The sequence below is a fragment of the Platichthys flesus genome, chromosome 6 (genome assembly GCF_949316205.1).
Source record: "Platichthys flesus chromosome 6, fPlaFle2.1, whole genome shotgun sequence".
NCBI lineage: Eukaryota > Metazoa > Chordata > Actinopteri > Pleuronectiformes > Pleuronectidae > Platichthys > Platichthys flesus.
Genome location: NC_084950.1, coordinates 12444580 through 12454939, shown reverse-complemented (window position 1 = coordinate 12454939; position 10360 = coordinate 12444580). Strand labels below are relative to the sequence as shown.

Genomic DNA, 10360 nt, shown 5'->3' with positions numbered 1-10360 from the left:
CTGACCGAAGTTGGAGTATGAAGTATGATGGCAGCGGACGTGTCGGCACTGAATGAATTTGGAATAAAATTGTGTATAATTGTATAATTGTGTATCAGCAGTGGAACCTGTGAGAGACTGAGGAGCTGAGTTTTTTTTGTGGCTTCAGACGCGAGACCTGAAAAGGTTTAAAGTGTCAGTTTATGTGTAAAGAAACTAGATAAGGTGTTGTACTGTATTACCATGCAAACAAAGTAACTGTATTGATATGAAGTGTTTTGAGACACAAATAATACGGTGAATAGATATTAATGAAATACACCAAATTTTACGGCCTATTTTACAAACTGAATCAGTTTAGATATTATTACATTAAACTTCTGATAGCTTCTAATCACTGTAACACACGGAGGGAAAAACCGAAATAAACATATGATCTTAGAAACCACAAGTTTAAATAAAGTTAACAACATTTTAATTCTTGACAAAAAAAAACGTGTCTTTCTCCAACCAACACAGAGACACAAAAACCCACTCATAACAGTTCGAGGTGTAAATCTCTGCGCTGCGCCTCATCTGTGCAAATGAGGACAGATCCTTCTAAAAAAAAAATCTCCATTCCAACCTGACAAGTTTAAACAAAGCAATTTCAGGCCCAACTGCACCTGCACTGTTGACATGCCTTACCAGGCATGTCTCACAGGAAGACAATAATTTGTCTAGTAACACGAGTGAAATGAGCTCAGAGTCTGGACGCTGTAGGCTCGGGGCAGACTGACACTGAGCAGCGTTAGAAAGGACGTCTCACATTAGGAGGAGTCCTTCACAATCAACACACTCCGTTCTCTTTTTATTTATTAACCTGCACATATTTCCACCCCGGCTCTGTGATTAATGCAGTTTTGGTCTCATGAGATTTTATATTTGAGTTATTGTTAACAAATCCCAAGACAAGGCTAAAACCAAGATGCAGCAATATCTATCACTTTTCAACATCCCCGGCCTCAGTGTGGCACTTAGTCCAAAGCTCATCTATTTCTACTGAAGAAAATTAATTTTTTAGAAAATTTAATACAGTCATTTCCATAGGGTAATTTTGTTTTTATCAAATGTTACTTAAACTGGAGTAAACAGTATATTCAAATTCTATAACAGAAAAATATTTGTGGTGTCGATATAAAAGACCATATCTCATGTTTTTATGTATAAAACAACATGTCATCCAATACTGCGTCTTGCTGCACAGACAATCACAGTTAATTGGACAAATTCCCTGTTGTTTTTTTGTCTTGTCTCGGTATTGGTTTACAATAAGATGAATATAGAATATCACCAGACCTATATCCTTTCAAGACTTCAAAACAAAGGCGGAAATATTACCTACATTTCAGGTTTTTGTCTGCGTGAAAAGATCCATTATTAGCACTTTTCTTTTTAAAGAGGATCAGATTCCACTTTGCACGTCCCTCAGTGGGCCCGAGGGCTGAGGTTGCTAGGCGATAGTGGCTATCTCCGTGGTGACGTGATCCCCCTTGGGCCTGGTTCTCACTCATCACCTCCACAGACACACACACACACACACACACACGCATACACACACACTGAGGGACCAGTGCCGTTCCTCCCCCTCTCTCTCTCTCTCTCTCTCTCTCTCTCTCTCTCTCTCTCTCTCTCTCTCTCTCTCTCTCTCCCTCTCTCTCTCCTCTTATCTCTGGGAGGCTGTTGTCACTCACTCATGGCCGTGCTGAGAGGGGCTTCGATGGTCTGACCTGATGAGGCTTAGAGAACACCTCTCAAACCTCTCGGGTGTCAAGGAGATCCAGATGGTGACAATGAGGAGGCCCGGGGAGCAGGAGCAGCTCAGCACCTCCTCTGTCCGCTGCTCAAACCGAGTCATGAACACAAAGCTCTGTTTATTCTTCACGACTGGATGAGTGCGGAGATTTGTCTCTGAACATTTAAATATCCTTAAAATAGAGCTACTTGTGAGGTGTGGCTCACATTCCTGAGGTAAATATATTCCTGAGGTACGCTTTAGTTTGAATTTGATTGATGGCAGTTGTTCACGTTTTGTTGTCAGGTTTGATGAATACACTGTTGGTTTTTTAGGAAGTATTTGGAAATAGGTACAACAGATGAGTTTGAAGGAACGTCAAAGACAAATGACATCCTGTCATCACAAAGTAAGTCCCACTAAACATGATGAATGATTGAGCCCCTGAGACGTTTTGTAGACATCATATTTATTATATACTTACAATAAGAATCCAAAGCCATATTTGTGCCTTTGTGCTGCTGCATTTTCTCACAATGTCAACATATTGATGTCTATTGGGTGTAAAGTTTTCCATGTCCGTCATGTTGATAGTGTGTTGTCATGCTAATCTATGCTAATTAGCACTAAACACAACCAACCAGCGTACTGAGGCTGCTGCTGAGGTCATATTTTTGTCGGGAAACCACTGGACAAAACTCAGATTTGAGCTGATGATGTTGTGAAGGGAAAAGTTCGGGGACTGAATCACTCTGACTCATCTTTACGAAGATGTGACTCACCGACTCAAATGTCATGACTCTGCCTCCTGTAGTTGTTGAGCAATTCGTTAAATAACACAATGTGAACTCATTGTAGCTCAAGAGGAAAAGTCAAGAGATTTTATTCATGGAGACTTATTGTCAGTACAAAGTCAAGTGGAAATCCATCGAGGTGTCTGCTGAGATAGGGACGCAAGGAAGTAGCCTACAAGTTCCAAGTTATAGTCCCAGAACTCGACCCAGGGATTTATTTTCAAGTCTCAAGTAAAGTCAAACTAAGAAGGAAGGATCATTGGCTCTTCACACCAATTATTATATATTACATTATAAAGAAACTCTCATATGAGTCTACAAGGACACTAAGTAGAGCAGATACCTCTGCTGAGGCCCAACGGCCCGATCAAGCTGCACCATATTGAACACACTCTTAGATATCAGTTCATCAATTATTTTTATTAGAATGTTTTTTTTTTTACACAAGATCCATTCACAGGGGAAATGGAAAAATATAACCTCCTTGCCCGATGATAGAGAATAAGAGTCAGTGAGTCCATCTCTGGCAGCATACCAGCTCTTCAGGTCAGTCACAGTTTTGCTAACTGACAGATTCAATGACTCCTTGATCGACTACAATATAAAAGTACTACCGAGTGGCAGTTACAGTATTCACAGCTAAAAACTTGATCTGAGTGGCTCACAGATTTTTCAAGTGAAGAACAAAGTCTGACCTTAGGCATCAGGTTACAGCATGTTGGAAGTCTTCATTGTCATCACTCTGACACACACACACGCACACGCACACACACAAATGCAGTGTGTGTGTGACAAAGCACCGAGTGGAATCATGTTTTCCGTTGCCCTACTCTTCCTCTCTAGCAGCTGTATCCATGGGAGCACAAATCAGGTCAGAAAAACACATCAACGTGGAGGAGATGATTTCATATCAGCTCCAGAGTGAGGAGAGAATGTGTGAGTGTGATTTTGTAGTGTCCTCATAGGGCAAGTCTGTAATAAACGGACGATAAGAATCCTTCAGTGGTGCAGTTTGACTGTCGTCCACAATCAGACTTAATAAACAGTTTGTGTGTCATCAGCTTTAAATTTTCTTTATATATTCTTTATGAAATATTCCAAAAAAAGGTAGAGTGCCTACTTTGACAGGTGTTTGACACATAACATATCAGTGTGTGTGTGTATGTGTGGGTGTGTGTGTGTGTACTGTAGGTCAGGGATGAGATTTTGGTTGGCTGTGCACAGTGAATGGAAGTCAATGTGTGTGTTTCTTTGTGAGGACTATTTGAATGTAGACCTGATGAAGTGATGACACTTTGGCTGATCCTCACTTTTTCCAAGAGAATTATGACATGATTTCATATTGTTAGGGTTAGAATTAGAATTAGTCTGAGTGAGGCACTAGAGACTACATCATGCCAATCAGTGTCCTCACTGGGTACAGATTTCTCCTCAATTCTATCAAATATCACCCTGGAAAAAATAAAACATATATATACATAGGTTAGGGTTTGGGATTATTTGACTACATTTTTTACAAAGCCCTGGCTTGCTTGAATCCACATGAATATTTAGCAGCAGCTTCAGTGACAGAACACAGCAACTCTGAAGCTCCTCAGCCTATTTTCTATCTTCTCAGGCTGCTTGTGTGTTTATCACAGGGCTGAGAGGCAGTGAGAGAAGAGTGTGCTTGCATTTCTCAAGGGGTGTATTCCACTAATCCTGATTGCGATCTCGGTTCTCTTGAATTGGAGAGTGTGTGCAGATACAGTCAGAAACTGTTGATTAGTTCAGTGTCAAAGTAAATTCACTGATGTTTTTGCCGGCTATCCAAGCAGATACAACTCTCTCACATTGCAAACTGTGTCCTTGTACCATTGATTACAAAGGGAGATATTTTCATCCCACAATTACTGGCTCCAGAAAGGTTTGACACACGTTAGTGACCTACTTTATATTTTTGGTAGCTTAGTCACGTAGTTTGCTCAGATTCTCCTGGCAGAACTTTTTTCAAATGGGCTGAAATATCTCAACAACTACAGGATGGATGGATGGCCACAACACAGACTCAACATAAAGACGAACGACATGTCTCTTTGTCCCAGCCGTTAGTCAATATCAATGATTATGCATGATTTCCAACAGATTGTTGAGGTATATTCAACCGCACTGCACATCCTACTTTGACATATACTTTACTCCTGGTTTTCCTGTTGTTGTTCTTCACTATTGATTTTCAATTTCTCATGAAAAAAGGACCTATAAACTGTTCCCTGGTACACTGGTTTCTTCTTACTGTTGAAATCTGCTGAACGATCTTCTTCCTCTTGGAGAGTGCAAGGTGAGTTAATGAACAATCTAGTGTGAACACACACAAATGAGTTTGGATCTCTCACGTCTGCACATTCGGGCCATACCACGCAACATCTCTGAATGCAGCCCAAAACCTTTGTTTTGAATGGAAAAGGTTTCACATGAATTCTCCAAGAGCCAGACTTTGTCCGTGTCCCCAAACGCCTGATAATCTTCAAGGTTACATTTCCCGTCTCGAGGTATAAAGACGCTGTAGCTGCTCTTTATCTGACCTCGGATCAGGAGCCGCTCGCCAAAGAGGACGGGCTGATAAGCTCTCCCCGATGTATGGCAGCTTTGTGAGACCTGTGATGAGAGATAGACGCTTGTTCCCAGTGTCCGTCCTCCATTGTTGGACAAGTCCTCGATCATGTTTTCATCGACCTTGTTTTACCTCAACATTCAGCCGTTTTCACTTGATCTGCCACTTGGTTGTCGAGCAGGATAGAATGTAATGTTTAGTGGTCGATATTGCAGATTACACATAAAACATTAAATTAATCAACATGGTTTTTAATTCACCTAAATCTTTATTTAACTATCTTAACGCACAATCACACACATCAACAATCACATTAATATACATATCGTTTTATCAAAATGGAAACTGTGAAAGTGTTCCCATCTGTCATTTCACCATGGCCTTTGGGCCGTGTCTAATCTTGGGTGTGTTTCCGACTTTTTTACCCTTAATGATTTGCAAACGCCAACTTTAACGCTGACGTGTGAGCAACGGCAAACACCAGCACAGCTTTCTCAAGCAAATAAATTTTCTTCCAGAAAGACTCCTCTGAGAACATCTGCCGGGGAACATCTGGGAATGGCAGGAAATTCGCCATCTCCCAGCGTGAAGCGCAATGAATGTTTTTCGAGCACATCACAGGGACGAGCAAGAGCAACGAGCCCCTCAACCTCCAAACCCCGACAGGATTTATGGAGTCGGGCAGGACCGGGCTCTTGTTGCCCATGTCATCCTCCAAACAGATGAATGTATTGGGCTCTTAGCTGAGCTGCTGCGGTGATTTTGTCTCCTGGCATAATTACTGTTATTGTGTGTGTACAATATGTCCACAACATTGTTCCAGCTGTTTCTAACAACACACATGTGTGATATGACTTGGATGCGGGCGACAGGAGGATTTTCAACTTATTAACACTCACTACTCATACGTACTATGCCTTTTCTTTTAAAAATCCCCATGAGTCTTTGTGTGGAATAAAACCACAGACTGAAGAATATCTGTTGAAAACAAGAACGCCTCACCAGTGTGGGGGAAAAATTACGGTTCCAGTTTAAAAGCCATCCACTTTTAATGGTCCTCATCTGGCGAGCTACGAATTATCCGCCAAGAGTTATGGTGTAAATTGTGCCTGCGACTGGAGAGCTGAGCAGACTGCACCTGGGCTGAAACAGCTGTTTCACACACACACACACACACACACAGACACACACGCACATGCACACACGCATACACACACACACACACACACACACACACACACACACACACACACACACACACACGTCTCAGGGGCAGAAAAGAGAAACCTGCAAGGTCTCTTTCGTCAGTTATTTAAAAACCAACAGGTTAGTGTGTAATTTAGCATCGACACGCTGATGGACGAAAGGAATATTAAAAAGGCCTCCTCAGTTTAGTTTCAGTAACAATTTACACCTGATTACCTCTCATGATAAGCTTGATTTACCAAATGTTTCAGTTTCGCCAAATGTGTCAGTGTTTTCAGAGGATATCTGATGTGTGTACAGTCGTCTAGCTGCTTTAATTGGTTGAGGTTGTGTGTTGTTTAAGACAAAATGTGTTTTGATTTCATCAGACCTGCAGGTGTAAAGCAGTATAACAGCGAACCCATATGGAGCCTCTTGTTTAGGTCTCAATGTTCTCGTTCGGGCCAAGCAGGTGCTCAGTTGAGTTGCATCCAGTGGTTTGGAGATGCATGTCCAACCCATTATCCTCTCGTCAGCCATGCCTGTCTCAGTGAATTCTCTCTTCCTGCCAGCGTTTCACATTGTTCTGTGAGGACACAATGGAGCTCTGCATTTCTATGAGTGTGTGAGTATGTGAACCGAGAAGCTCCACTTCAGATAGGATACAGTTAGACTTTTTAAACGGTTTTCTGGTTTGTGAAATTGCATTGTTTTTTATTAAATAGTTTTTTTTATCCTCTCTTCGTATAAAAATCTAAGAGTCTAAACACTATTCGACACCGGTAATGACTCACATGATAAACCAAATGACCGACTAGACACATGCTCTTCCTACATTTACAAATATTCAATTTCTAAATTGTTCAGTTACAAATCAGGGCAAAGGGCCAAAGATAAGGCCCCCAGTGAAATGAAGGGTGAGAGGAGGAGGAAGAGGAGAAGGAGGTGGTGCAATTTGTCCTCTGACCTAGAATTATCCAGGAAGAATATATGTGATTATTTTACAGGACTGAGACCCCGAAATCAGACTTTCGATTTTCGATGAAGAACATTTATGTGGTTATGAAGTTTAGTGTAACTAGAGATGTATCAGTCTCTGAAAGGTAATTCAAACTGCAGTGTGTGCTTTATATTTCTCTTATAGTATGCCTCCTATGACGTATTGTTTTATAGATTTAGATTTATGTAATGTTAGGTAACATTGAAGATAATACATTTTTTAGATATGCAATTTTCTGTGGAGTCAGTGTCTGTATGGTCGAGGCAGGGGAAAATAAAATAGGAAACAACAACAGATCCATAGGCACAATAACAGCAACAGTAACATAGTCGAGTTAAATTACACAATGTTGTGTATTTCAACACATAATCTATTTGGGCAGCCCATGCTGAAGACCATAACTGCTGGTGGCACAGTTATTATGATAGACATGACATCCCACCTCTGTCAGGACCCCCACCCTCTGGGATACTCCTCATCCTCTTTTCACATTGGCCTTGGGATTTGTATTCACTCTTAACTTTTTATATAAATATTTATTTACTTTTAATCTTTTTTGTTTAATACTTTTCTTATCTGTAACTTTGACATTTTTATATTTGTGCTCTAATATGAATATATTTATATTTTGTGTGACCTTTGAATTTCCCTATTGCTTGCCTTCAATTCTTCCTTTTTGACTAGTACCTTGTACTTTGTTTTGAAAGGTTAAGGTACAGTAAATACACCTCAGGCACTGGGAACACGCCCAACCAATCTGTAGTGAGGATTACCGAGACAACATCACCGCTCTGGGACTAATCACTGACGTCTTAGGGCGAGGTGTCACAAACTGAAATTAAACACTATACAACTCCTGCATTCTTCATATACTCTGTGGGTTCAGTTTGACTATAGAACCGTCCCTCGGGTGCAGACCCCCTCAAACCTCGGCTGGAATGTAAAACAGGTGCTGCGCCATTGGTTCCTCCACAGCGGGGGCGAAAAGAAAAACAGCCGCCCCTGCAGGAACATGACTGACAGAACATCGCATTCTCCGGCCAGCTGCACCCCCAGATGATCCCTCACTTACACAGTCAGACTTAAGGGATAACATACAGCGTGCATACACTGCGTTATGTATTGTGACTGGGCTGCATTGAGAACGAAATTGCACTCCTGTGGTCGATTCGTTTTAACAGTGCAGATACTGTTTGTGTTTCTCACAGGACTGAATGGATGCCGATAAAAACACATCCAACCATCTCAGCTCTCTGCCTGACACCTTGTGTGTTCCTGAAGTGGCGCTGGAACATCTGGCCTGGATTTATACATTGAAATTCTGGCCGTGGATTCAAAGAGAAGATCTTTTCTTTTTTTTTAATTGAATCCACTCTGAAGCTTGTCAGACTGAAATGTCTCTTGGCAAGGAGCTTCAAATACATACTCATGTTGCTTTGTCATGTGACCTCTTTCACACACTTAGATATTTTCTTCTTTGTTCGACTCTCGTGTCAAACGGATTCTGATCTTGTTGTGTTGATCTATGAAATGGGAGTTCTTTTTGGAGAATGGATCATGTTGGGGAGAAATGTCATCCTTACTGTCTAAAAAGGAGAATAAATAAAAGGTGTATCTTTATCAAAATAGTTTTCAACAAATTACCTTGTTGTGATTTTGGTTTTGTCCACGAGCGTCTGCTGCTGCCTCCCTTCCAGCAGTCCGGCCCTGACCGTCGCACACACCGGCACAACATCAAACCTACTGCTATGCAACAATACACACATTCACAGGCCACAGACAGCAAATTGCTTCTCTCATTCCCCCGCCACACCCTGCCTTCGTCCTCAGCCACCTGCAAAACAAACTGTGCTGGAAATTTCACTACAAATTACCCTGTGTCTGCCAAATCCCCCCGGGAGTGGAGGAAATCCAAACCTCGGATCTCCCTGCCCCCACCAGAAAGAAGAGGAAGAAAAAAAACTGCCTAACTCACACAGAAAATATTCATTCTGTATTTTGGTTTTAAATATGAATAATCATGATTGATTAAATCTACTTAATGTCATATTAGTTTTATTGAATTGTAGGGTTATCATTTCTACTATTAAAAGTGGAGACACGTCAGAAGAAACTACAGAGAAACTTTCACCAAAAAGTAGGTAGGAATAATAAAACTGTCTGTGGGTGAACAGGAGAAACCACATGAAAGAACTGGGTCGACTGTTGTTGACGCAGACTTTACGAACAACCTGTACTTCTGTGGGTCAACGTGACATCGTGAAACTGAGGCTTCATTCCCACTAAGAAAGAGTGAAAACTGAGACCTGCTTTGCTTCAGGGGAAAATCAAAGGAAAGCACATACCTTAGCAGTGAATAATGATCAACAGCACGAACCCCACCGCGTTTGCATAGCCGGGGCCGCAGCGCCTCCTGGTGGCGCATCAGCAGAACTCCACCCAGGCAGGAATGTCAGAGAAAGAGAAAGAGAGCGAGAGGGAGTCAGTGGCCGATGTGCCAGAGAGATGAGTGTTGAAAGCTCCTTGGAAAAAGGATTAGGGCTGTTTATGTTGGCCAAGTGGCTCGCTGCCAGCTGCTCAAGTGTGCAAACTTCTTAAAGCTGCAGAGCTTCGGTCTGTTCATGAGTCTTTTCACTCCGTTTGCCCTTCGCCCAGACTGTGTGGATGGCTGTGCTTTGTTCAGGGGGGAAAGCCCCTTCGGCTTCAGCCCCCCCACCTCCCTAAAAGCGCACTCTGCTCCAAGAAAAATATATGCTGGATTCAAATTCTGCCTAGCTCCGACACCACCTCTAAAAACGCACCCATACACAGTGTGTATAGGTGGAAAAAGTCACTGTAAATCTACAAGCAAAAAAAAAAATGTTTGTATTATACATTTGCATTTCAGTGTAATCACAGTCACATGTCAGTCAACCCCTTCTGCTCATGACATGTTCTGTGTATTACCAACCACACACAGCATATTGCATTTGGATCGTCGAGGGTAAAGAATCAGATTGTAGTGAGTAAATCTAGCTACAGGAGCAGACTTGCTA

At 41.7% G+C, this 10360-nt stretch overlaps 1 long non-coding RNA gene across 1 annotated transcript; it reads left to right on the top strand.

Moving 5' to 3' along the window:
* The first annotated feature begins 1827 nt into the window (after window positions 1-1827).
* Window positions 1828-8913, top strand: LOC133954818 (uncharacterized). Its single transcript, XR_009920825.1, has 3 exons — window positions 1828-1989; window positions 2089-2162; window positions 8534-8913. It is a non-coding gene; the product is annotated as an uncharacterized LOC133954818 (long non-coding RNA).
* Window positions 8914-10360: the final 1447 nt, after the last annotated feature.